Here is a 4,565-nt window from a genome sequence, read left to right on the forward strand (position 1 = left end):
TCCGCCGCTCACTTTCTAGAAAAAAAAAAAAAGTTTTGCTCCAGTCGAGTCTAAACTTTGGGCAGGGTATCAAACTTTATGACTCATGGGATGTCTTGCTCCAGAGGCGGGGCTAGGCTTAATTGGGACAAGAGTCTTTAAAGGTACAGTCAGTGTAGCCCATATGGGCCAGTGCAGGTCCAGGGGCCTCCACATTTATTTATAAAGTTAACTCTAAATACTCATTTTGATTTAAAACAAATAAATAAAAATAAAATAGTTCAACCCTACATCACAGCTTTTTAAAATGTTATAACCCTCAAATTATTTCACACAACTTTGACAGTCTACATTTGAAATGTTTTTAAATAATGGATGGGTCATTCTTACATATTAATTAGATCATTAAATAGACAACAATTTCTGCATTTAATTATCCTGTCAAGGACCTCTGCAGATTCCTGGAGTCCACTTGGAGACACATTACAAGTGGCCCATTTGCAACCCAAAAGTGTTATGTAAATAGAAATAAATATCCATGCCAGTTTCATCATTTGTTCAACTTTTTGACCCCCAAATTTGCACATAGAGTTGTTTAGCAATTTTTTAGTCAAAGTGACATTAAAATCTCAACCAAGCATTGATTCTTCCAAATTCTGCCATAACTGGTTCAAATTCTTGTTTAATTTATGCATTTTTATCATGTTTTGGAGGTTCTGTAATGCATGATCTAAAGCATTTTTTACTACTTTATTATTATTATTTTTTAAATATATAAAGTATTAAACATTCTGTCTATGATAATGAGACAGCATACACAACTCCATGGTTTTATCAATAATCTAAAACCACACTTTCTCTCATCAGTGTGTGTAATGGCAACTATTCTCTCTCTCTCTCTCTCTCTCTCTCTCTCTCTCTCTCTCTCTCTCTCTCTCTCTCTCTCTCTCTCTCTCTCTCTCTCTCCTTTTTTTTTTTTTTTTTTTTACAGTGCTCATGAAAACTAGATCCATGCAGTTCCCACAATTGTTATGCTAATGAGGCCCCTCTTCCATTGAGAAATCATTTTGTCAAGATCCACTCTCTTTGGATACAGAGGCTCTGTTTCAACTATTTTTCCCATACATCCACTGAATGAATGATTATGAAGCCCTATTAAATTCCTGCAGACAATGTAAAGCCCCGATGAACAGATTAAAAGCTTTGCCCTGCCAGTCACACACACACACACACACACACACACACACACACACACACACACACACACACACACACACACACACACACACACACACACACACATACACAAAATGTTTAAACAGATGCACGTCTCGAGATTAGTTTGTTCATTTACTGTTATAGCCTACATTTCATTCATTCTTTATAATTATTTTTAAACTTTTTTTCCGACACTTCAGCAACTTTGAAACATCTAACATATGGCAATACAGAGTATGAAATACGCATCATTCCACTTGTGATATTATTGCTTCTGGTAAAGTGACATTTATAGTGTATTTTTAATAATCCATCATAATTCATACAAGCTAATAATGTCAGTATAATATCCCTATAATTGTCCTGCAGGGATTCATAAGTGCTGTGTTATTTTCACTGTGCAAGGCGCATTATAATTCATCGCCTAATTGTCTGAGGACTTTCTAATGTGCAATAATTGATGCTCGGTGCAACAGGCCTTCCATATTTTGATGTATGAATGAAACGGTCTGTGCACACATGCTGCCAGTCAAGAGATGTCCATTGTTTGGGTTAAAGTGGTCATTCTCACATCATTGTAACGCACTCAGACACATTAAAGAGATGGGCTGCAGCTTCCCGGCGGTCCCCGAGGGGACCACCCACTTAGCAGATTGGTCACTTTTAGTCAACATCTCTTCATTTTTTTCTCTGAGGCAGCACCTTCGTCTCGCTCCGGATTTGGGGACGTCACTGTCAACACAAAGTTTATAAACGATTTCATTAGGTTTATTACTGTGAACTCCTGAAATGCAGTCCGGCAAATATCGGTCACCTCTGTTCCAAGCGCTTTGGGTCTGGTGTTATTATCAGATGTAGTGACGTACGGTGTTGCCACAGACAGATGGGTAGATGGGAGCTTAAGCGCCCCCTACAGTTATAACAGGTACATATAGCCTATGGGTATTGGGTCATAATAAATATAAACACTGGCACCCCCTCCACCTCCACCCCTCCTTTCTCTTTTCTCTCACTCTCATTCTCACTCACGCACGCATGCGCGCACGCACGCACGCACACACACACACACACACACACACACACACACACACACACACACACACACACACACACACACACACACACACACACACGTTTCTGTCTGTCTTCCTTTAAAATGAATGATGATCTGAAATGAGTTATGTTGGTTTCTACTGTTTTTATAATGTCAGTTTTATGCATAACATCATGCATCTTTTCCGTGTATTTCCCATCATGTATACAATATACAATCCCCCTACTACACCAAACCAGTGTTGTTTTCACATAGTAAAACTCTCAAACCAAAGTTAATTCATTTAAATATTATGTATTTTAATGTGAAAATAGTTGAACATAGTTGTAACCTGCTACCAATTCAGTTTTATTTTAAATATCCAACTAATTATTTATTTTTACAGAAACTACACCAGACCAAACACCCATTCACTGCATGTTAAATGGACTGTGACAAAACATGACAACATACTCAAGATTAAGCTTCACAACAGACCAAAGCACAAGCTGTGACTTGCATTTCTGGAAATGTCTTCCCTTATTTTCAACACTCTTTCTAGTTGAGTTTCTGGGTGTTGTGTTGGATGAGGCTTAAACGTCATTAAGTTCACCATTTGAGATTTGAGTATTCTCAGTAAAAGTTCAATAAATGCTGTGTACATATGACCACAGACTGTACATTATTTATCTGCTTTTTAAAAAAAAAAAGTGCATTCATATTTAATCACTCACTGCAAGTAAATGCAGTGTAATCAATGAACAGGACATTTTTTACTTTGCTAATATTGATCTTTTATACAAATACAGTACATTGTATTGAGATTCAGTGGGTGAAAAGAAAGGTGGAGTTGATGCCCGTTTGTTTGGCTGAGCTGGTTGTCTCTACTGAACACAAAAGTTAAGTTAAAGTACAGATCTAAAGTACAGATCTATCCAGATAAAGGGTTTTCCAGCTCTAATCACATTATGCTTGTTGCCTTAAGTGACATCGATGTCCCTCTTCAAATAACTTCAGTGGACATCTGTTGTCCTTTTTTTACTAGGGAATCTTTTTTATCTGCGTGCATCATCCATTCTAAGCTTTAGTGTAAGATAATAAGAAGCTGGTGATGCATGACACCACCACCCACAGTCACATAATTGTTTACAACTCCTTGTTGAAACACACAAGAATGTATGTGTGCACAGTACCAGAAACCTGTGGTTAAACAAAAAAAAAAAATAATTTCATCACTGTTGGGAGCCTGAGTCTTCAAATAAGCTTGGGCTTCCTCCTCCTCTTGGAGCAAGCCCCAGCAGGCTGACTGATGGGCAAAACCAGACATGCCGGTGAGGGAGGGGCAACTGAACTCACATCAATAATCCCTGCAGCTTGTTTGCCCCAGGCACCTATTTTTGGCAAGGAAGATGGAGAAACTTTTAATTAATACCTATTTCATTTTACAAAGAAAAGAAAAATGCTGTAGCTTACAACTAAAATGAATTGTTAAATCTACGGATCTACCAATAAATTAAGGGCTTATTTAACTGAAACTGGACATAAAGCAAGAGTAAAGTTCAGGGTAGATGCAATTGCAACAGAAGGCTGGAAGCCCTCAGGCAGAGGCTCATCTTGTTAAGCCAGTAGGTTGAGTCTAGTGCACATGACATAAGTGTCCTCATAATTGTCCTTTCTACAGCCATCAGAGAAAGACAAACACACCTTCAACATTGCGACAATTCTCTCTATAAATCATTTCTGGTCCTCAGTCCATTAACTGACTTTACCACGTGTGATTGAGGAAATAGTAACACTGCTAAACACACATCACTCAAGTCAGTTTACTCAGTATGTTACAAAAAACTTTATTCAGTTCATCCCCAAAACAGTTTATATCAAATTATAGTTTTACTATATAAAATAAATACAGAATGAGAATTGACAATAAATACTTGTACAAATCAACAATGGTTGCAGAACATAGAATCTCAGTCACTGTAATTTTCATGTGTAAAGTAAGTAGCTCAACAAAGGCTGAAATATGTATTTTGTGACAATGTGTTCTTTCCCAAACAGATGGCAAAAATAAAAAAATAATATTAACTTCAACTAAATTATGCAAACAAAATTATATTTGGTCTAATTTTGCTCAAATGCATTTTTTTGTCTCTATAGACTAGACTATTGCTGCTGATCTCGTAGATCTTAAAGCTACTCTGTTATGCACATTCATCTTCAAAGGCAACTGAACCCATTTTACTGGAATTTAAGTGCTTGGTTATTCAGTGTGCCACAAGGACAGCTACTATGCACTGATTGGAGAGATGATCACTGTCAACCCGGCAGTCTGAAG

This window comes from Scomber scombrus, chromosome 5 (assembly GCF_963691925.1).
Source record: "Scomber scombrus chromosome 5, fScoSco1.1, whole genome shotgun sequence".
Taxonomy (NCBI): Eukaryota; Metazoa; Chordata; class Actinopteri; order Scombriformes; family Scombridae; genus Scomber; species Scomber scombrus.